The 24,189-nt window shown below is 37.6% G+C and overlaps 1 protein-coding gene across 5 annotated transcripts in view; it reads left to right on the plus strand.

Annotated features, from left to right (window-relative positions):
• The window catches only part of LOC101426976 (interferon-gamma-inducible GTPase 10-like), a 117,497-nt gene that overhangs the window by 35,424 nt on the left and 57,884 nt on the right, over positions 1 to 24,189 (plus strand). Inside the window, exon 1 of one of the 5 annotated variants that reach the window (XR_009182414.2) lies at positions 15,882 to 15,941. The exons of the other annotated variants lie outside the window; for them this stretch is intronic. The gene's annotated coding sequence lies outside the window, so the exon portion shown is untranslated. Of the gene's footprint in view, positions 1 to 15,881; positions 15,942 to 24,189 lie in introns of those variants that run through there. 5 annotated transcript variants of the gene reach the window in all.

The raw sequence follows: 24,189 nt of genomic DNA on the forward strand, positions 1-24,189 counted from the left end.
GAGTCACAGATGTGTGGAATAATCCAAGTTGTGCCGGCCTAAATTGTAGATGCCCAGAGAGACTGATGAAGCTTCATGTCCCTTTCTCCCCTGCCTGTGGCATGGGTGGAGCTGCAGGTATGGGCAGCAATTCGTGCAATTCAGATCCAAGATGACTGCAGCTACCCTAGTAGACTTACAATTAATCAGTTTGTGCCAAGCAAAGGTACCCTCAGTTACCTGGGTAGACTGGTGTAGAGCTATCCAGCCTCCTCCCTGCCTAGGGTAGAACTGCAGGCAGATCTGGGTGAAAGAAACAGGTTCCTACCTTCACTGTGATATTTGGTCAGGCTGGCTTCCCCTCAGGCTGGGGGTGGGGTCAAAATGGTTGCCACCATCCTTTTTCTGACTTGGACAAATTCACACTCCAGCAGTTTCTAGGCTTATTCTTTAGCCATCCTAGTCTACCAATCAGCAGCTGAAATCAGCAGCCAACCTTCTTTTCTTCCCATTTTGGGAAATGGAGCTTCCAATTCCAGTCAGAAGAACAGCTCCTGGGGTGGCTTGAGCCGCTTGAGTAGGACAATCACCAGCCTCTGTGGCTTGTCCAGCAATTTCCTGGACAGGCTTTCACAGGTATCTGCACTCCCCCCCCCCCCCCAATCAGAGGTGGCACTGGGACTTAGGCTAGAGATGCAATCTGACCTGGATGGAAAGAAACCAGTCCCCACCAGTACTGGGATTCTCAGTCTGCCCACTTCCCCTTGTGCCAGGCACAGAGTTAAAATTGCAGCTCCAAGCCTCTTCTGACTTGGACAGGCTCAGACTTTAGCTGTTCTCAGGATTATACTTCAGCCTGCTGAATTTTACTCATCAGTAGCTGATGTTGGTGCCCAACCGTCTCTTTCTCCACCATTTTTGGGAAGAGGAGCTTTCAATTCCAGGCACGGAACAGCTCCTGAAGTGGCTTGTGTCTCAGGTGGAGGGTGGGCACTGGCCTCCAGGGCATGGAGCACTCTATTTTTGAGTCTTCTCTTCAGATGGGCAGTCTCCTTCTTCCATTCCTTCAAGGATGTTGCAGTATGTCCTTCCGGCCTCCTGAAGCCCCCAAACAGGTGCTTCAGCTAGATCAGATAGCTCTGAGTGTTTAGTAACCTCCCTGTGGCAGGAAATGATTCTAGGAACTGCTTACTCTGCCACCATCTTGCTGTAATTTTCTTCTCATATTTTTAATGTAACATTTTTTTGTGATTTATGTTTCTTTCAAAAAAAGACAATTTAATTTAAATTTTTTAAAAAGACATAGAATAAATGAATGGATAAAAATATGAGCTTTCTAAATGCAGTCTACAAGACACTCATCTCCGATGTAAGGACACAACCAGGTGGAAAGTGAAAGGTTGGAAAAAGATATTACTCAGAAATATTAATCAGCAAAGGTCTGAAGCAGTGTCATGGTTATGCTAATGTGTCAACTCATCCAGGTAATTTTGTCCAGTTGTTTGATCAAGCAAGCACTGGGCTAATTATAATACAAGGACATTTGTGGACTTTAGTTACCAGTGAGTTTATTGCATAGATAGCTGATTACATCTACATCAATCAGAGAGATGGCCATCAGCAATGAGTGATGCTTTATCCACTTGAATGCCTTAAAAGAGAAAGTGATTTCAGCATTCAGAGAGAATTTCCCAACTCTTCTTTAGATAGCCAGCTCTCCCAGAAACTCATCAAGGACCTTCATTGGATTTTCATTGGAGCCCCTGTTTTCCAGCCTACCTGCAGAACCTGGACTTGTGCATCCCCACAGCCACGTGAGAGATTCTTGTAAAGTCTCATACTATTGACAGGTATCTCCTGTTGATTCTGTTTATCTAGAGAACCCTGACTAATACAAACAGTGATACTAAAATCAGACAAAATAGATTATAAAGGCAAAACTAGTATAAGAGATGAACAAAATCATTATATGTATATATATTTTAGCATACTAGACTTTATTTTTAAAGAGGTTTTAGAGTACAGAAAATTTATGTCAGAAGTATAAGGGATTCTGTATTAGTCAGCCAAAGGGGTGCTGATGCAAAATGCCAGAGTAGTTTTGGTTTTTATGAAGGGTACTTATTTGGGGTAGGACCTTACAGATATCAGGCCATGAAGCATAAGTTAACTTCCCTCACCAAAGTCTATTTTCACATGTTGCACAAGATGTCTGCTGATGTCTGCAAGGGATCAGGCTTCCTGGGTTCCTCTCTTCCCAGAGCTTGCTTCTTCATGGACTCAGGGTTCCTTTCTTTCTGGGGCTTGCTTCTCTTTCCCTTTTGTGCTTACTTCCTGGGGTTCTGGCTTAAGACTTCAGCAACAAACTCCAACATCAAAAATCCCTCCAACTCTGTCCTTTGCCATGCCTTTTATCTGTGCATCCCCATCCACCAAGGGGCAGGGACTCAACACCCTACTGGTGCAAGAGATTTGCTTGATTAAGAAATCCAATATAATCTAATATGCCCAGTGGAAAAGACCAGTTTACAAACACAATCCAATATTTCTTTCTGGAATTCATCAATAATATCAAACTGCTACACTCCACCTTCTGGATTCCAAAAGGTATTACAGTATTAAAAAAAAAACAAAAACCCTTAAATCCGTTACAATGCAAGTACTAAATCATATCACAATCAATTTAAAGAAATACAGTTTGTCTTGAGGCAAAGTCCTGTCTGCTATAGACCTCTAAAACTTATAAAACTATTCATCTACTTCCAATACACAAATGGACAGGCAAAGGATAAGCATTTTCATTACAATAAGGAGAAATTGAAAGGGAATCATGAGTCACAGTTTCTCTACACTTCAGGTGACCTGCAGGCCTTCTCTCTTCAATTTCAAAGTATGGGAGTCCTTCTTAAGAAGATGGTTTCTTCTCCTTGGAAACCTATGGGGACCCACCCTTTCTACTGGCTTGCCCAATGACCATTTTCTTTGTTCTCCCCTCATCAAACATCTGGGTGTCGACCAAGCTCCAGACATACCCTTTGCAAGGATTGGGGTGATTGCTGCACTTTACCCAATCTTTGGGTTAGAGTCTTAACGGACCTAGTACAGTGACATGAAGACCACATTCCCCCAGTCACTGGCATACAGTATCAATCCTCTCAGAGCAAGGAATTGACCACCTGGCCTTCCCAAATCTATGAGGGACAGGTCCAGCCCTCTCAGACCTGTGGGGTGCTGACCTTAACTGCCCTAATCCTTGGGGAATATGCTCCACCATCTCTGTACCCTGGGGCAACAAAACTCTCCCAGAACAGTGGGCAAGAACATTCACCCTCTTCAACTGGTGGGGCAAACTCACCCTCTCTATACACATGGGTTGGGTTCCTCTCTTGACCCAAGGTGATGTCTTAATTCCAAATCTCAGCTTCCATAGTTTTCCTCTTGAAGTCATTTCCCCTTCAATCTCTCCTTTCCATGTCCCTTTTATTCCAGGGTAACAGTGTTTTTGTTCATACAGCTCTCTCATAAACCTTGTTGGTTTAGGATGCAAGAAGCAGGGGTCCCAGCCATCAGATGGTAAGACTTTCCACAAGTCTTTCAGAGACAGCTGCACCTTCAATCCTGATTTACAAGCTCCAAGTTTAGTTAAGTACTCAAATAGGGTACTTTCTTCTGGGTACTTGATTTCCAGTGGCTTGGAATTTCCAGAATCAGTTTCTGTTTTCTTTGTGTCCAACTGTTCAATCCTCAATGTATTTCTCTCATCTAGCATTTAATGATAAGCTGCAAGGAGAAGCCAAGCCTCATTCTCCAGGTTTACTTTGGAAAGTTCTTCAGCTAAATGCCCAGGCTTAGCATTCTCAAGTTCTGCCTTCCACAAAACACCAGGAGTTAATCTTGCTAAGTTCTCTGCAACTTAAAAACATCATGGATCACCTTTCCTCCACTTTCCAATAATAGTTTCATCATTTAATTGTAAGGCATCATAAAAAGTTTCTTTAGCATCCATATTGTTATCAACAGTCTTTTCAAATCTGTCTAGACCTTTTCCATCAAGCATTTCACAATTTCTCCAAAAAAATACCACTACCCATTTATAAAATGATTTTATAAATTGCAAACACACTTCTCCACTCCTCCATACCAAATTTGTATTAGTAAGCCAAAGGGGTGCTGATGCAAAATCCAAAACTTGGTTGGTTTTTATAAAGGGTATTTGTTTGGGGTAGGAGCTTACAGATATCAGGCCATAAAGCATAACTTAATTTCCCTCACCAAAGTCTGTTTTCATGTACTGACATCTGTGAGAGATCAGGCTTCCTATGTTCCCCTCTTCCCAGGTCTTGCTTCTTTCTGGGCTCAGGGTACCTTTCTTCCCAGAGCTTGCTTCTTCCTGGGCTCAAGTTTCCTCTCTTCTGGGGCTTGCTTCTCTTTCTTCTGTGTGCTTACTTCCTGGGACTCCAGTTTAAGACTTCAGCAACAAGCTCCAACATCAAAAACCCCTTCAACTCCATCCTTTGCTATGCTTCTAATCTATGAGTCCCCACCCACCAAGCAGTGAGGATTCAATGCCCTACTGGCACAAGAGATTTGCTTGATCAAGTAATCCAATATAATTTAATATGCCCAGAGGAAAAGACCAGTTTTCTTTTTTGGAATTCATCAATAATATCAAACTGCTACAGATTCCCTTATACCTCACTGCTGCACCTCCCATGTCTTCCCCTATTAAAAATATCTTACAGTTGTGTGGTACATTGATTGGTTACACCTGATGAATCAATATTGAAGCATTGTCACTAATCAAGGTCTGTAGTTATTATTGTGGTTTACACTTAATTCCAATGTCCTAAAAAAACAATAAAAGAGTCAATTCGCCAAGAAGAAAAAAGTGTAATGGATATTCGTGTACCTAATCTGAGTGACGCAGGATACATGAGGTACACAAGAGCAATATTGAAAGGAGAATTAGATGTCTTTACAATAATAGTTAGAGACTTTAGTATACCACTCTCAGTATTGGATAGAACAACTGGACAGATAATAAATAAGAGAAGAGAAAGGTTGAATAATGTGATAAATGAACTAGATCTAATTGATATTTATAGAGCATTATAAACCAAAACACCATGATATACATTTTTCTCAAGTGCTCTTGGATCCTTCTCTAGGGTAGACCATATGCTGGCTCACAAGACAGGGTTCAATAAATTTAAAAAGATTAAAAATTTTCCAAAACACTTTCTCTGACCATAATGGAATGAAGTAGGAAATTCACAAATACATGGTGATTAAACCACACCCTCTTAAATAAGCAGTAAATGTCTTGAGACTAAGGAAAAAGGAGAATACAACATATCTAAATAATGGAATACAGTAAAGGCAGTGCTGAGAGGGAAATTTATGGCCCTTAATGCTTACAATACAAAAGCAGAAACCGCTAAAATTGTAGATCTAACTGCATACCTGGAGGCACTAGAAAACAATAGCAAACAAATCCCAAAACAAGTCAAAGAAATAAATAATAAAGATCAGAGCAGAAATAAATAAAACTGAGAATGAAAAGCAATAGAATAACAAAACCCTAAAAGTTGTTTTTTCAAGAAGATCAACAAAATGTACAAATCATTAGTGAGACTGCAAAAGAAAAAAAGAATTCTGCAAATTTTTAAAAATCAGAAATGAGGGGCAATATGTTACCACTGACCCAGGAGATATATGAAAGATCATAAAAAAATACTCTGAAAAAATGTATGCCAACAAACTAGACAAAGTAGATGAAATGGACAAATTCCTAGAAATATACAAATAACGTACACTGACCTAGAGAAACGGAAAACCTCAACAAAACAATCACGAGTAAACTCTTCCAAAAACCTGAAGAGAAAGGAACACTACCAAACTAATTTTATGAAGCCAACAGCATCCTAAACCCAAAGCTATATGAAGATACTACAATACTAGAAAATTGCAGACCAATCTCTTCAATGAATTTAGGTGCAAAAATCCTCAAGAAAATACTTGCAAGTCTAATCCGAAAGCACATTAAAAGAATTATAAGCCATAAACCATGATCTTGTGAGTTTTGCCACAATTTTAGAAGGGTGTTTTAACATAAGAAAATCAATTAAGGGAATATACTACATTAACAAAATGAGCTAGGAAAAACACATAATCTTCACGATTAACACAAGAAAAACATTTGACAAAATCCAGCATTGTTTCTTGATGAAAATCACTTTAAATAATAGGAATAGAAGGAAACTTCCTCAACTTGATATGGGATATATATGAAAAACCCACAGTCAACATTGTACTCTATGAAGAACAACACCAATATTTCCATTGGGAAAAAGACAAGGACGCACACTATTATCACTGTTAGTCATTATTATGCTAGAAGTTCTATCTAGAACATTAGGTTATAAAAAGAAATAAAAGGCATACAAATCAGAAAGGAAGAAGTAAAGTTTCCATTATTTGCAAATGGCAAGATTCTATAGTTAGAAAATCCTGAAAAATCAGAAAAAAGGTGGGATACAAGATCAGCACCCAAAAATATCAGTGTTTCTAAACACTAGTAATGAGAAATCTGGGGAGGAAATCAAAAACCAAATTCAATTTACAATAGGAAGTAAAGAATCAAATATCTGGGAATTTATAATTCTGTAAAAGATCTTTACTTTGAAAATGACAAATTATTGCTAAAAGAAATCAAAGAATTTGTAAAAAATGGATTGGAAAACTAAAAGTCATTGAGATATCAATCCTACTTAAATTGATTTACAGATTAAATGAAATCACAATCAAAATTCCAACAGCTCACTTTGCAAAAATGGAAACGTCATTTATCAATTGTTTGAAAGATAAAGAGATACTGAATAGCCAAAAACATCTTCAAAAAAGAACTAAGTCAGAAGACTAACACTTACTGACTTTAAAGCATAATAATAATACAAACCTACAGTGGCCAAACAGCATGATTTTGACATAAAAGCAGACAAATTCTTAAAATCAATTTTATTGATACATGCTAATAGAGCATAAACCAATCTGAAGTGTACAATCAATGGTATTCATTATAATCCCATAGCTGTGCATTCATCACTTCATTTTTAGAGAATTTTCATTATTCCAATAAATACAATAATCATAAAAAAAAAAGAAAAAACAAAGAAACAAAAAAAATCTCTTCACCTCTCAATCTTTCTATGCTTTCCTCACCATATATAACTGCTATTCTAGGTCCATCTTTCTAGTTTATTTCTGTTTGTTTTGTAAAAGTTTTATATATACAATATTACCCATATTTATATTTTACATGAGGTTTCACTATGTTATACAGTCACGTGTTAGATTTTTAAAGCTTCCTACTAGTAATACATATGACCTTAGACTTACCCTTTCAACCAGTGTCATACCCATATAATAGCTCTGCTAGTTACAAATACTATGATGTGCTTTCACCATTTCTATTCACTTCCAAAGATTTACAAGCAACATTTTACCAATTCTGGACAGGTTAACTCTCAGCTTTCCATTCTCTACCCTCATTCTATTTTCTGGTTACCTATATTCTAATTATTAACTCTATGAGTTTACATAACATATTCATTCACATTAGTGCAAGCATACAGTTTTTCTCCTTTTATGTCTGGCTTGCTTAACTCAGCATAATGTCCTCCAGATTCATCCATGTTGTCATATGCTTCACAACTTCATTTCTTCTTACCAATGCATAATATTCCATCATATGCATAAACCACAGTTTGTTTATCCATTCATCACTTGATGGACACCTGGGCTGCTTTTATCTTTTGGCAATTGTGACTAACACCTCTATGAACTTTGGTGTGCAGGTGTCCTTGTCACTGCTCTCAGTTCTTTGGAATATATACTTAGCAATGATATTGCTGGGACACATGGCAAGTCTATATTCAACCTCCTTAAGATCTTCCAAACAGTCCTTCACAGTGGCTGTAAAATACTATATTCCTGCCAACAATGAATAAGCATTCCTGTCTCTCTACATCTTCTCCAACACTTGTAGTTTTCTGGTCTTTTAATAGTGGCCATTCTAATTGATGTGAAATGACATCTCATTGTAATTTTGATCAATGGAATCAAAGTGAGAGTTCAGAAATAAGTCCTTATATCAATGATGAATTGACCCTTTTTTCACATTTTTCTGAGAGAACTTGTTCATTTACAAACAATCCTATATAACATAGAGCATTCCCTAAATGACAACACCATGAGTACCTTGCATTTTTGTGGAAAATTTTTAAAACATCTCAATAAACATCAAAATATTCCTGCAATTATAGTCTATAGCTTATGATAGGTAATTTTTCCTGTAAACCTCATTAATAACATGTAATATTATACTATAATAACATACAATTACTTTTGTTATAATTCATGAAATAACATTCTCATTTTATTGGTAACAACAGTCCATCAACTACCACCAAAGTGCATACTGAATGGTTCTCAGTGTCATCATAGAATTGTACTTCCTGAACAAAGTCATTTGAAGCACAAAAGTGTTTAATTTTGAGAAAGTCCCGTCTATCTATTTTTTATTTCATTTCTCATGCTTTTGGTTTAATGTTTAAGAAACCACCTCCTACCATAAGATCCTGAAAATACTTCCCTACATTTTTTTATGAGCTTTATAGATTTAACTTTTATTATTCAGGTCTTTGATTTACTTTGAGTTAAATTTTGTATAATGTTTGAGATAGGGACACTCTTTCTTTTGGATATGGATATCCAGTACTCCCATTTGTTGAATAGGGTGTTCTAACCCAGCTTGGTGGGTTTGGGGGCCTTATCAAAAATCAATTGACCATAGATATGAGGGTCTATTTCAGAACTCTCAATTTGATTATATTGTTCAACATGTCTATCCTTCTGTCAATACCATGATGCTTGTACCATTGTAGATAAATAATTGGTTTTAAGTCAAGACAGGAATATCCTCCAACTTCAGTCTTCATTTTAAAGATATTTTTGGCCATTTGGGGTTTCCTACAAATAAATTTGATAATTGGCTTTTCTATTTTGACAAGTAATCTTTTGTAATTTTGATTGGAATAGCATTGGATCTATAAATCCACCTGGGTAGAATTGACATCTTAATGATATTTAGCCTTTCAAATAATGAATATGGAATGAGCTTCCATTTATACAGGTCTTTTCTTATTTCTTTTCGTGATGTTTTGGAGCTTTCTGAATAAAGACCCCTTACATCCTTTGTTAAGTTTATTCCTAAATATTCGATTTTTTTAGTCTTTATTTTAAGTGGAATAATATCCTGATTACTTCTTTAGATGCTAATTGCCTGTGTATAAAAATACTACATATTTTTGCATATTATTCTTGTACCCTGTCACTGTGATGAACTCATTTATTAACTCTAGTAGCTTTGTTGTAGATTTTTTAGGCCTTTTAAGACATAGGACAATATAATTTGTGAATAGCAGGTGTTCCTTCATCCTTTCCAATTTAAATACCGTTTATTTCCTTTCCTTGCCTAATTGCTCTAGCTAACATTTTCAGCATAAAATTGAATAGCTGCGGTGACAGTGGGCATCCTTGTCTTCTTCCCAGTCTTATCAGGAAAGCTTTCAGTCTTTTCACCATTGAGTACTGTTAGCTATGCGTTTTTCATATATACCTTTTATCATGTTGAGGAATTTTCCTTCTGTTCTTATCTTTCAGAATGTTTTTAACAAGAAATTATGCTGATTTAATAAAATGCCTTTTCTGCATTAATTGAGATGATCATGTAATTTTCCTCCTTAAATTTATTAATGTGGTGTGTTGCATTGACTGATTTTCTTCAATGTGCTCCTGGATTTGATTTGCAAGTATTTTCTTGAGGATTTTCCCATATACACTCAGGAAAGAAATTTGCTGGTAATTTTCTTTTCATATAGTATTTCTTTATCTGCCTTTGGTATCAGGGTGATGCTGACTTCACAAAATATTTAAGTAGTGTTTCCTCGTATTCAGTTTTTTATAAATTTCATCAAGATTAGTATTAAATCTTGTTTTAATGATTGGTAGAATTCACCTCTGAAACCATCTAGTACTGGGCTTTTCATTTTGGGGAGGTTTTCAATGGACTTCTCAATCTTTTTTTTTCTTTTTAATTTGAAAAAAAATTTATTGAAGTATGTCATGCATACATGAACATTCATACACTGTAAGTGCATAATAAAAGTTGTGAACTTACAAAATAAACATAGCATACAGGACTCCCATACATCATCCCACCACCAATACCTTACATTGTGTAACATTTCTTAACGATGATGAAAAAGTATCATCAAAATATTAGTACTAACTCTAATATATATCTTACATTTAGTGTACTTTTCCCAAAACCAACCCTATTATTAACATTCTATATTAGGGTGTTTCAATCTTTTTTACTTATGGTTGATTTGTTGAAGTCTTCTATTTTGTCTAATGTCAGCATAGGTTGTTCATGTATTTCTAGGAATGCATTAGTTTTGTCTAAGTTATCTAGTTTGTGGGCACACAATATCTTCTTATGTTGTCTTTTATTTCTGTAGTGTCAGTAGTAAAGCCCCCTTTCATTTATTATATTTATTTGCATCTTCTCTCTTTTTTCCTTTGTCAATCTAACTAAAGGTTCATCATTTCATTGATCTCAAAAATCCACATTTTGGTTTTGTTGATTCTTTCCTTTTAGTCTTATTTATGTGTATGTGTTGTTCACAGTTTCATTTATTTCTGCTCTACTCTTTACTAGTTCTTTATTTATATATTTTTTGTCATTAGTTTTCTGTTCTTTTTCTAGTTCCTCCAAGTCTGAAATTAGGTCTTTGATTTTATCTCTTTCTTCCTTATTAATGTAGGTGTTTTGGGCTACACGTTTCCTTCTTATCAATACATTTGCTTCATCCTTTAGCTTTTCTTAAAAAAATATTTTATTTTTTATTTATTTCTCTCCCCTTCCCTCCACCCAATGCCCCCATTGTCTGCTCTCTGTGACCATTTGCTGTGTGCTCTTCTTTGTCCGCTTCTGCTGTTGTCAGCAGCATGGGAATCTGTGTCTCTTTTTGTTGCATCACCTTGTGTGTCAGCCCTCCGTGTGTGCAGTGCCATTCCTGGGCAGGCTGCACTTTCTTTCATGCTGGACAGCTCTCCTTATGGGGTACACTCTTTGCACATGGGGCTTCTATGGGGCAGGGCACTCCTTGAGCGCATCAGCACTGTGCATGGGCCTGCTCCACATGGGTCAAGGAGGCCTGGGGTTTGAACCGCAGACCTCCCATGTGGTAGATGGATGCCCTATCCACTGGGCCAAGTCCACTTCCCTATCCTTTAACTTTTGATATGTTGTATCCTTGTTTTCATTCATCTCAAGATGCTTACTAATTTCTCTTGCAATTTTTTCTTTGACCCACTGATTGTTAAATGTTATATTATTTAACTTTCATAAAATTTTGCATTTTCCAGATATCCCCCTGTTATTGATTTTCAGTTTCATTCCATTATAATCAGAGAAAGTGCTTTACATAATTTCTGTGTTTTTAAGTTTATTAAGACCTGTGTTTTGACCCAACATGTGGTATAACCTGGAGAAAAGTCCCTGAGCACTTGAGAAGAATGTGTATATTCCTGTTTTGGAGGTACATTGCTCTGCATGTCTGTTAGGTCTTGTTCATTTATCAAGTTGTTCAGTTTCTCTATTTCTTTAATGATCTTCCGTCTAGATTTTCATATCTATTGAGGTGAGCAATATGTTTAATTCTCCAGCTATTATTTTAGAGACGTCTATTTTCCCTTTACCCTTTGGGTTTTTTATGTCCTAGCTTATTTATATCACTCTTTTACAATTTTAGTTACTTTAGTAATATTCATTTCTGGACTCTCTTCCAAGGCTCTCAATCTTGCATTTTCATTTAATCCTGCAAAACTCCCTTAAATATTGTTTTTTTAAATTATTTTTAAAAAGAAAATTAGATTACACAAAATGTTACAAAAAAGTGTATGTGATTCCCATATGCCCGACTCCCTACACCACCCACCCTTCCCCACATTAACAACTTCTTTCATTAGTGTAGTATAGTTATTGCAATTGAAGAACACATTTGGAACATTGCCACCAAGTGTGGATTATAGTTTACATTGTAGTTTACACTCTCTCCCACTCCATTCTGTAGGTTATGACAGGATATATAATGGCCAGTATCTGTCTTTGCAATGACATTGAGGACAATTCCAAGTCCCCAAAATGTCCCCATATTGCACATCTTTTTCCTTCTCCCTGCCTTCAGCACCCCCAGTGTCCACTGTCTCCACATCAATGATATAATCTCTCCCATTATTGGAATTACAATAGGTCTATTGTAGATATCAGTAAGTCTACGCTAGTCCATATTTTATTGCCCAATTCAGAGGATTCTGGGATGGTGATGCTGGACTCCACATCTAATTGAAAGGGGGCTTCGATCCCATATGCTGATGACTGGGACTCTTTTGCTTGCAGTTGTAGACTCTCTAGGATCCTTGGTATAGTGGTTGTCCATCCTTACCTCCTTGCTAGTTATTCTGGGTGTGTCCAATGACCTGGTGAGTAAGTGTTGCAGCTCCACTGAGGCTCAGGGCCCAGCTAGCACATGGACAGCCCAAAGATTCAAGTCTCTAGGATGTACACTTACTAGCTCCAGCACCAACTCTAGGTTCAAATAAAAGGGACAAAAGAGGCAACTGTAGAGAAGTCACAACCCAACTCTGTCCATCCGGGGAACGTAACTCCAATGTAGGTCCCACTGGCAAGGCACCAAACTCCTGGGCTATATGTACTGACTGTAGTATCTGGATGTTTCCAGAGCCCTCAAGAGCACTGCTAGCAGAGGCAATATTTACTGTGGGAGTCAATAAGCTTTTACTGAGTCATGTGTAAGATTGGCATCCTTGTCTTGTTTCCAATATTAGAGGGAAGTGTTTAAGAGTTCACCATTCTAAATGATGTTAGCTGTGGATTTTTCATCTATCCACTTTATCACATTGAGGAAACTTCCTTCTATTCCTTCCTTTTGCAGTGTTTTTGTCAGGAAAGTGTGCTGTATTTAATTGAATTCTTTTTCTGCATATGTAGAGATGATAATGTGTTTTTTTCTTTTGATCTGTTTATGTGGTGTATCACATTGACTGATTTTCTTATGTTAACCATCATTGCATGCAAGGGATGAAACCCACTTAGTCATGGTGTATAATTCATTTGATGTGTAGTTGAATATAATTAGCAAGTATTTTGTTGAGAATTTTAGCATCTAGGTTCATTAGAGAGATTTTCCTTTCTTGTGGTGTCTTTTTTTGGCTTTGGTATTAGGGTAATGTTAGCATCATAGATTGAGTTAGGCAATATTCTGCCTATTCTTATTTTTTGGAAGAGTTTAAGCAGGATTAGTGTTAGTTCTTTCTGGAATATTTGGTAGAATTCACCTGTGAAGCTTTCTGGTCCTGGACTCTTCTTAGCTGGGTGGATTTTGATGACTAACTCAAACTCATTATTTATGATTGGTCTGTTGAGTACATCAGGTTCTTATTTTGTCAGTGTAGGCTGCTTTGTGTTTCTAGGAATTTTTCCATTTCTTCTAAATTATTCTTCTTGTTGGCATAAAATTTTTCAAAGTATCCTATTATGATACTATGATACTCTATCTTTCTGTGAGGTTAATGGTGATATCCCATTCCTTGTTTCTTATTTTGAGTATTTGTATCTTCTCTCCTTTTTTCTTTGTTAGTCTTGGATTTGTTAATTTTATCAATCTTCTCAAAGAACCAGCTTTTGGTTTTCTTTATTTTTCTAGTGCTTTTTATTTTCTATTTCATTTAGTTCTGTCTAATCTTTGCTATTTCCTTCTTACTACTTCCTTTGGAGTTAGTTTGTTGTCGTTGTTGTTTTCTAGGTGTTCAGTTAGATCTTTAATTTTAGCTCTTTCTTCTTTGTTGATATATGTGATTATGGCTATGAATTTATCTCTCGGTACAGCTTCTGTTGTATCCTACAGCTTTTGATAGGTTGTGTTGTCATTAACATTCATTTTGAGCTAGTTGCAACAATGCTGAGGGTTTGACATACTAGACTGCCCTTACTCTTCTGGAGCCACCATTTCTCCCGAGAGACACAATTCCCTCTGTTTGAGAACATCAAACCTCCCCCAGGATGTGGGTATGTATACACCTTCACACTCATTGTATGGTTCTCCACTCAATGATATAACACCATGACAAAATGACAAAATGAGTACTCATACAGTCCCTAGAAGCCTGCCCTTGTGCCAGATGATCCCCTGCCCTTAAGCACCTTAACAGGTAATCCTTTCTTATTATATTTTCTAAAGAATTTTCTCAACATTATAGTTTTAACCACATACCTGACAATCTCCCATTTTCAACTGTTCCCCCCAGCGCCTCCCCCCCCAATTCCTTGGACCACCTAACCCTTCCTCCAATTCCTAGCTCCCTCTATCCCACAAAGTCCCGCCAAAGGTATCTCTATGCCCCCATCTTATCTCTTCCCTGAATAAATACTTACCTCCAGCTTATCATAAATTTCACCCATGTAGGCATCAGCTTGCAACCTTCATCTCCACCCCCAACTTCCTTTAAGCCTATCATCCAGTCTCAAGCACTCTGAGATAGCTTGGTTTACTTATTTCATATCAGACCAGTCATGTAGCATTTGTCCCTCAATGCCTAGCTTGCTACACTCAACATAAGGTCCTCAAGATTCATCCATGTTATACCATGTGTTTCTACTGTATTCCTTATTAAAGCTCAGTAGTATTCCATTGTATGTATATGCCACATTTTATTTATCCATTCTTCCGTTGATGGGCATTTGGATTGATTCCAACTTTTGGCAATAGTGAATAATGCTACTATGAACATTCATGTTCATATATCAGTTTGTCTCCTTGTTTTCAGTTATTTTGGGTATATATCCAACAGTGGAATTACTGGGTTATATTTTTTCTTACATTATACTCCAAATTTCTCTCTCTCTCTTTTTTTTTTCCTTGCAACCCGCAGGAATCCCTTTAGTATTTCTTGAAGAGCAGGTTCCTTATTGGCTTACTCTCTTAATTACTAATTATCTGAGAATATTTTGACTTCTCCATCATTTTTGAAAGACAGAGCTTTGCAGGACAGAGAATTATTCACAGAAAGTTTTTACTTTCAGCAGCTTAATGATGTAATATCACTGCCTTCGTGCCTGTATGGTTTCAGATGGGAGATCAGAATTTAATCTTACTGAACTTCTCTTCCCTTCATTTTTCTCTTGCTGTTTTCAGTATTCTCTCTCTTTTTTTGTTTTTATTCATTTTTTTAATATTACATTCAAAAAATATGAGGTCCCCATATACCCCACACCTTCCTCACCCCACTATTCCCCCCATAGCAACATTCTCCCCCGTCATCATGAGACATTCATTGCATTTGGTGAATAATCTCTGAGCATCGCTGCACCTCATGGTCAATGGCCCACATCATAGCCCACACTCTCCCACGTTCCATTCAGTGGGCCATGGGAGGACATACAATGTCCAGTAATTGTCCTTGCAGCACCACCCAAGACAACTCCAAGTCCCCAAAATGCCTCCACATCTCATCTCTTCCTTCCATTCCCCACACCCAGCAGCCACTATGGCCACTTTCTCCACACCTATGCCACATTTTCTTAGATTACTAATCACAGTAGTTCATGAATAGAATATCAGTAAGTCCACTCTAATCCATATTCTATTCCTCCATCCTGTGGACCTTAGATTGGTTGTGTCCATTCCACATCTATGTCAAGAGGGGGCTTAGATTCTACATGCATGCTGGATGCAATCCTCCTGCTTTCTGTTGTAGGCACTCCTGGCTGATGGTGTGGAGGTTGCCCTTCTTCAACTCCATGTTAGCTAAGTGGGGTAAGTACAATAAACCAGAGTGTAGGAGCTGAAGTCTGTTGAGGCTCAGGGCCTGGCTATCATATGGCCAGTCCAGAGATTGAGATCCCCTGGGTATATATTAAACCCCAGAACCAACTACAATTCTGTTAAATAACAGGAAATGCTTGTGAAAAGAGATCACATCTGAGTCCACCTCCATCACACAGAAACACCAACTCCAAAGAAGGACCAAATAATATGGCACTGAACTCCATCTGCCATGACCATAAAATCTGTGGGTCTCTGTAGCCCTCAGATGAACCAATACCTGGGGTTGTATCTACTTTATCTGTCTCTAGAACTCTGCTCAGGTGTGCATAAGGGCAACACCTCTGATAACCTCCCGGTTCTTTTTTAGAGACTCAATTGTCATTTCCATTTCCCCCTTGATTTAGGTCAAAAAGCATTTTTAACTCCTGTTATTGTATGTAGACAGAGATATTCTGCTGGTCCGAGTTGAACCTTTTATTCAAGGTCATTTTCTAGTTACATCATCAGCTGATACTTAGGTAGTAGTCCCTCGGTGCCAGGGAGGCTCATCCCCGGAAGTCATGTCCCATGCTGGGGGGAAGGCAATGATTTACATGCTGAGTTTGGCTTTGAGACTGACCATATTTGAGCAACATGGAGGCTCTCAGGAGGTAACTTTTAGGCACAGTGCTGCTCTAGGCCTTGTTCTTATTTCATGTGCACAGGCTCAAAAGCATAGTCATTAGTATCAGGGGCTCATTGTTGGACCTTCATTCTTTTTTGGTCTTTGCCGTTGCACTTGGGGGGATTGTTACTTACCTTTAGGGACTGTGATAGAGCTCCCCTGGCTAGGATCTCAGCACTCCCTTAGTTGTTGTTTTTAATTGTTTCCACTATAAAAATATCCAAACATTTTATGTACCCTGGATATATGCCCTGTAGAACTCCCTGCCAACCATGTGTCCCCTAACAATAACATTCCACACCAGCATTCCTCCGCTGCCATTGTTGAACCTCTCTGTGATCCAAAACTTCCTGAAAAGTGAAGCCCAATATATAGCCAGGTTCCCTTAATAGTAAAATGGAATACAGCGATGAGTTTAAAGGTTATATGTAGAATGCATATTAATTTGGAAAAATTCTACACCCTATCTTTATTTCTTTTTTCTAATTATTAAGCTTATCTTCACAAGAGTTTTAGCTCACAGTAGTTCATATATACAATATACAGTACTCCCACATATCCAACATAAAACGTTCTCCCTTGCACAGCAATAATCTTTAACATATTCATACCATATTTACCGAAACTGATATACAGATACTGAGACAATAGCTTTCAAAAACGGTAACATTTGTGTTTACATTGTGGTTTATATTTTAGACTATACAATTTTCTAAATTTTTAGTTATCTTATGTTTTACATTATGATTTACATTTTAGCCTATCAGCCCCTATATATTTTTGGTGTAATTTCACATGTCTTATATCCGTCCTTGTGTACTCTTGTAAAACACTTCTATTGCTCACACATTTACATTGGTTCTGTCTATTCAATACCTATTTCCCCCTCCCCTTAGGGCCCACAGTGACAGTCAATCTTCATTTCTTGAAGAGCCATGTTCAGAGATACAGTGTTGAGGGCTTGACATGCTCAACTGCCCTAATGCCCTGGGAACCACCATTTCTCTTGAGAGATACAATTCCCTCTATTTGATGGCGTCAGTCCTCCCCAGGATGTGGGTATACCTTCACTCTCATTATATGGGTTTCTACCAAATGGTATAACCCACTCTGGCAAAATGAGCATTCATATATTCCCTAGGAGTCTGTCCTGTGTCAGATTATCCCCTTTAAGTATCTTAAACAGGTAACTTTCCTTATTATATTTTTGAGAAAGTTTTCTCAGCATTATACTCTCAACGAACACCTTACAATCTCCTATGTTTGTATGTTTCCCCACACTTCCCCCAATGACTTGAGCAATATTACCATCATCCCATCCCTAGCCCCCAAAAGCCCGCAAAGACCTACCGAAAGGTAACCCTATGCCCACACTTTTTCCCTTCCTTGTACACATACTTACCTCCAGCTTATCATAGATTTCACCCATGTAGATGTCAGCTTACATCCTTCCTCTACCCCCCGATTTCCTGTAAGCTTGTCATCCAGTGTCTAGATCTCTGAGGCAGCTTCGTTTACTTTTTTCAAATCATTGAGGTCATGTAGTATTTGTCCTTCAATGCCTGGGTTGCTTCACTCAACATACGGTTCTCAAGATTCATCCACGTTATCACGTGTGTTTGTAGTGTATTTGTTCTTAAAGCCGAGTACTTTTCCATTGTATGTATATTCCACATTTTATTTATCCAATCATCTGTTGATGGGCATTTGTGTTGATTCCAACTTTTGGCGATAGTGAACAATGCTGCTATGAACATTGGTGTGCATATATCGGTTTGTGTCCTTCTTTTCAGTTCTGCTGGGTATATATCCAGCAGGGGAATTGCTGGGTCAAGTGGCAAATCTATGGTTAATTTTTGAGAAACCGCCAAACTGTCCTCCAGAATGGTTGGATCCTTCTGCATTCCCACCAGCAGGGGATCAGTGTTCCCATTCCTCCACATCCTCTCCAGCATTTGTATTCTTCTGTTTTTTTCATAGCTGCCAATCTTCTGGGAGTAAGATGGTATCTCATTGTAGTTTTGATTTGCATTTCCCTGATAGCTAAAGATTTGGAGCATTTTTTCATGTGCTTTTTAGCCATTTGTATTTCTTCTTTGGAGAAGTGTCTGTTTAAATCTTCTTCCCATTTTTCAAATGGGTTGTTTATCTTTTTATTTTCAAGATATAGGAGTTCTTTATATATGCAGGTTTTAAGTCTCCTATCTGATATATGGTTACCAAATATTTTCTCCCATTGTGTAGGTTCCCTTTTTATTTTCTTGACAAAGACCTTTGAGGTGCAGAAGGCTTTGATTTTGAGGAAGTCCCATTTATCTATTTGTTCTATTGATGCTTCTGCTTTTGGTGTGAAGTTCATGAAGCCATTTCCTATTACGAGGTCTTGTAGATGCTTCCCTACACTGCTTTCCAAAGACTTTATGGTCTTGGCTGTTATATTTAGGTCTTTGATCCATTTTCAGATGATTTTTATATAAGGTGTGGGATGGTAACCCTCTTTCATTCTTCTACATATGGATATCCAGTTCTCCGGGCACCATTTGTTGAATAGGCCATTCTCTCCCAGTTGAGAGGGTTTGATAGCTTTGTTGAATATTATATGGATATATATATGAGGATCTATATCAGAACTCTCAATTCAGTTTCATTGGTCTGTGTGCCTCTCTTTATGCTAATACCATGCTTTTTTCACTAGTGTAGCTTTGTAGTATGTTTTGAAGTCAGGTAGTGTGATTCCTCCAATTTCATTTTTCTTTTTGAATATATCTTTGGCTATTCAGGACCTCTTTCCTTTCCAAATAAATTTCACAGTTAGTTTTTCTAGTTCCTTAAAGAATGCTGTATTGATTTTTATTTAGATTGCATTGAATGTGTAGATCAGTTTTGGTAGGATTGGCATCTTAATGATATTTAGTCTTCCTATCCATGAACAAGGAATATTCTTCCATTTATTTAGGTCTTTTTTGATTTCCTTGAACAGTCTTGTGTAGTCCTCTGTGTAAAATTTTTTACATTTTTAGTTAAATTTATTCCTATGTATTTGATTTTTTTATTTACTATTGTAAATGGTATTTGTTTCTTGATTTCCTCCTGAACTTGCTCATTATTGTTGTACAGAAATGCCACTGATTTTTGCATATTGATATTATAACCTACAACTTTACCAAACTCTTTTATGAGTTCTAGAAGGTTTGCTGTAGACCTCTCAGGGTTTTCTATGTATAGGATCATGTCATCTGCAAATAATGAAATTTTGACTTCTTCCTTTCCAATTTGAATGCCTTTTATATCTAGTTTTTGCTTCAGTGCTAGAGCAAGTCCTTCTAAGATAATGTTAAATAGAAGGGGAGAGACTGAGCATCCTTTTCTTATTCCCAATGGCAAAGGGAAGAATTATAAGATTTCACCATTGTAAATGATGTTGGCTGTGGGTTTTTCAAATATACTCTTTATCATGTTCAAAAACTTTCCTTGTATTCCAATCTTTTGTGGTGTTTTTATCAAGAAACTGTGCTATATTTTGTCAAATGCTTTTTCTGCATCTATAGATCTAATCCTGTGATTTTTTTCCTTCAAACTATTTATATGGTGTATTATATTGATTGATTTTCTTATGTTGAACCATCCTTGCATACCCAGAATGAATCCCACTTGGTCATGGTGTATATTTTGTTTAATGTGTTGTTGAATATGGTTAGCAAGTATTTTGTTGAGGATTTTTGTGTCTAGGTTCATTAGAGAAATTGGTGTGTAATTTTCCTTTCTTGAGGTGTCTTTACTTGGCTTTGGTACTAGGGTAATTTTGACATCATAGAATGAGTTCGGTAATGTTCCTTCTGTTTTGTTTTTTTGGAATAGTTTCAGCAGGATTGGTGTTAGTTCTTTCTGGAATGTTTTGTAGAATTCACCTGTGAAGCCGTCTGGCCTTGTGCTCTTCTGAGTTGGGAGGTTTTTAATGACTGATTCTCTCTTTACTTGTGATTGGTTTGTTGAGATCATCAATTTCTTCTTTCATCAATATAGGCTGCTTATGTGTTTCTAGGAATTTGTCCATTTCCTCTGAATTGTCATTTTTGTTGGAATATAGTTTTTCAAAGTATCCTTTTATGATAGCCTTTATTTCTGTGGGGTCAGTTGTGATATCTACTTATTTCTTATTTTGTGTATTTGCATCTTCTCTCTTTTTTTCTTTGTTAGTCATACTAAGGGTTTGTCAATTTTATTGATCTTCTCAAGGAACCAGCTTTTGGTCTTGTTTATCTTTTCAAGTGTTTTCTTATTTTCTATTTCATTTAGATCTGCTCTTATATTTGTTATTTCTTTCATTCCTCATCTTGTGGAGTTACTTTCTTGTTTTTTTACTAATTCCTCCAAATGTGCAGTTAGTTCTTCAATTTTTGCTCTTCCTTCTTTTTTGATGTATGAATTTATGGCCGTATATTTCCCTCTCAGTACTGCTTTTGTTGCATCCCATAAGTTTTGCTATGTTGTGTTATCATTATCATTGGTTTCAAAGTAGTTATTAATTTCTTTTGAGATTTCCTCTTTGACCCACTGTTTTTCTAAGAGTGTGCTGTTTAATTTCCATATCTTGGTGTGAAATCTGGGCCTCTGGCCTTTGCAGATTTCCAGCTTCACTCCACTGTGGTCACAGATATTATTTTGTATGATTTCGATCTTTCTGAATTCATTGAGCCTTTCTTTGTGGCCTAGCATATGTTCTATCTTGGAAAATGATCCATGTGCACTTGAGAAAATTCTATATCTTGCTGTATTTGGTTGTAATAATCTGTATATGTCTATTAGATCCAGCTCCTCTAATATACTATTCAAATATTTTGTTTTTTTTAGTGATTCTCTTTTGAGATATTCTGTCCAAAGTTGATAGTTATTTATTAAAATCTCGCACTATAGTGTTAGAGGCATCTATCCTTTCACTCAGTTTTTCCAGTGTTTGCCTCACATATTTGGTGGTGCCCTTGTTAGGAGCATAAATATTTATGTTTTTGTTTTTTTTATTTAATTCATTTTTTTAAAAAATATTACATTCAAAAAATATGAGGTCCCATTCAACCCCACCACCCCCATCCCCCACTTCCCCCACAGCAACACTCTCTCCCGTCATCATGACACATCCATTGCACCTGGTAAGTACATCTCTGGACATCGCTGCACCCCATAGTCAATGGTCCACATCATAGCCCACACTCTCCCACGTTCCATCCAATGGGCCCTGGGGGGGATCTACAGTGTCCGGTAGTTGTCCATGAAGCACCACCCTGGACAACTCCAAGTCCCGAAAATGCCTCCCCATCTCATCTTCTCCTCCCATTCCCTGCACCCAGCAGCCACCATGGCAACCCTCCCCACACCAATGCCACATTTTCTCTGTGGACCTTGGATTGGTTGTGTCCATTGCACATCTATGTCAAGTGGGGCTTATATTCCACATGGATACTGGATGTAATCCTCCTGCTTTCAGTTGTAGGCACTCTAGGCTCCATGGTGTGGTGGTTGACCTTCTTCAACTCCATCTTAGCTGAGTGGGATAAGCAATAAATCAGAGTGTAGGAGCTGAAGTCTGCTGAGGCTCAGGGCCTGGCTATCATATTGTCAGTCCAGAGATTCAAATCCCCTAATATATCTTATAAATATATCTTAAACCCCAACACCAACTACAAGTCCAATAAAGCAGCATGAAAGTCTTGTGAAAAGAGATCCCATCTGAGTCCAGTTCCATCACGCAGAAACACCAGCTCCAAAGAAGGGCCATCTGACATGGCAGTGAACACCATCTGCAATGACCATAGAACCCGTGGGTCTCTTTATCCCTCAAAAGAACCAATAACTGGGGTTGTATCTACTTTATCTGTCTCTGAGACTCTGCTAAGTTGTGCATAACGGCAATCCTTCTGACAACCTCCAGACTCTTTTTTAGAGACTCGTAGCCATATAAACTCATTCTCCTTTCCATTTCCCCCTTACATTAGGTCAAACAACATTTTAAAGTCATGTTATTATATGTATACAGGGATATTCTGCTGATCTGCATTGGACCTTTAATTCAAGGTCATTTTCTAGTTGCATCTTCAGCTGGTATTTGGTAGTGACCCTTTGGTGCCAGGCAGGCTCATCCCCAGGTGTCATATCCCATGCTGGGGGGAATGCACTGCATCTACATGCTGAGTTTGGCTTCGAGAGTGGCCACATTTGAGTAACATGAAGGCTGTCAGGAGGAAACACAATGCTGCTCTAGACCTTGTTCTTATTGCAGGCGTATAGGCTCACAACATAGTCATTAGTATCAGAAGCCCACTGTTGGGCCCTCATTCCTTCCTGGTTCTTACCGTTGCACCTGGGGGCTGCCACTGCTCCCCTAGTGACCACAACAGAGCCCCCCTGGCCAGGAGCCCAGTACCCCCCAGCTGTTGTTTTTAATTGTTTCCACTATGAGTATATCTAAACATTACCATGCACCCTGGACATATGTCCTGTATAACTCCCTGTCAACCATATATAGCCTGTCAATAACATCCCATACCAGTATTCCTCCACCACCATTGTTGAACCACTCTGTGATCCAAAACTTCCTGTAAAGTGAGTCCCAATATAATGTCAGGTTCCCTTAGTAGTAAAATGGAATATAGCGATGAGTTTGAAGGTTAGATCTAGAGTATATATTGATTTGGAAAAATTTCTACATCCTATCTTTTTCTTTTCTTTTTCTTGAGAGATTATGCCTTTCACTAATATGTAGTATCCTTCTTTGTTCCTCACAGTTGTTTCTCATTTAAAGTCTATTTTGTCTGATATTAATATAGCTACTCTTGCCTTTTTTTGGTTATTGTTTGATTGTAAGATTGTTTTCCAACCATTCACTTTCAGCCTTCATGAATCCCTGGGTCTAAAATGTGTTTCTTTTAGACAGCATACAGATGAGTCATATTTCCTTATCCAATGTCTCAGTCTGAATCTTTTGATAGGTGAGTTTAATCCATTGAAATTCAGTGTTATTACTTTCAAGGAATTATTTATATTAGCCATAATTTGATTGGACTTGTGTTTGTCATATTTTGTTTGTTTTTTCCTTCTCTTTTTGTCTTTCTTGTTCTTACACTCTTCTCCAACTCTGCCTCTCCTATTTTTTCCTTTCTTTCTGCAGAACTCCCTTTAGTATTTCTTGAAGGGCAGGGTTCTTGTTGGCATACTCTTTTAATTTCTGTTTATCTGTGAATATTTTGAACTCTCCATCATTTTTGAGTGCTAGGTTAGCTGGGTAGAGTATTCTTGGTTTGAAATATTTTTCTTTTGTTACCTTGGCTATATCAGAGCACTGCCTCCTTGCCTCCATGGTTTCAGATGAGAAATCAGCATTTAATTTTATGGAGTCTCCCTTGTATGTGATAGTTTTCTTTTCTCTTGCTGCTTTTAGAATTTTCTCTTTGTCTTGAGCATTGGATAATTTGACAAGTATATGTCTTGGGGTGGGCCTGTTGTGGTTTATGATGTTTGGGGTGCGTTGTGCTTCCTGGACATGTACATCTGTCTCTCTCAGTAGATTTGGGAAGTTTT

Source organism: Dasypus novemcinctus, chromosome 2 (assembly GCF_030445035.2).
Source record: "Dasypus novemcinctus isolate mDasNov1 chromosome 2, mDasNov1.1.hap2, whole genome shotgun sequence".
NCBI classification, from domain to species: Eukaryota; Metazoa; Chordata; class Mammalia; order Cingulata; family Dasypodidae; genus Dasypus; species Dasypus novemcinctus.